Genomic DNA, 375 nt, shown 5'->3' on the forward strand with positions numbered 1-375 from the left:
TGATATGCGAAGAGGTGGCACGTTTGCGCCTACGAGCAGGCAACCGGCCCGACATGTCTGTAAGTATAGGTTGCCTAATTCAAGGCGCTCATTTTCGATAAGTACGGGAATTCTGGCCAATTTTGCAAAGTCAACAATGCTGCAAATCGCTCCTCTAGAAACTTCAACAATGTTGCAAATCGCTCCTCACGGAACTTCAACAATGTTGCAAATTGCTCCTCACGAAACTTCAGCAATGTTGCAAATTGCTCCTCACGAAACTTCAGCAATGTTACAAACGCAACAATGTTGCAAATCGCTCCTCACGAAACTTCAACAATGTTGCAAGCGCAACAATGTTGCAAATCGCTCCTCGCGAAACTTCAACAATGTTGC

At 45.1% G+C, this 375-nt stretch overlaps 1 protein-coding gene across 1 annotated transcript in view; it reads right to left on the reverse strand.

Annotated features, from left to right (window-relative positions):
- Positions 1-375, reverse strand: part of LOC128880339 (zinc finger TRAF-type-containing protein 1 homolog) — a 179752-nt gene that overhangs the window by 38876 nt on the left and 140501 nt on the right. The window lies entirely within an intron of this gene.

This window comes from Hylaeus volcanicus, chromosome 7 (genome assembly GCF_026283585.1).
Source record: "Hylaeus volcanicus isolate JK05 chromosome 7, UHH_iyHylVolc1.0_haploid, whole genome shotgun sequence".
In the NCBI taxonomy this organism is placed as follows: Eukaryota; Metazoa; Arthropoda; class Insecta; order Hymenoptera; family Colletidae; genus Hylaeus; species Hylaeus volcanicus.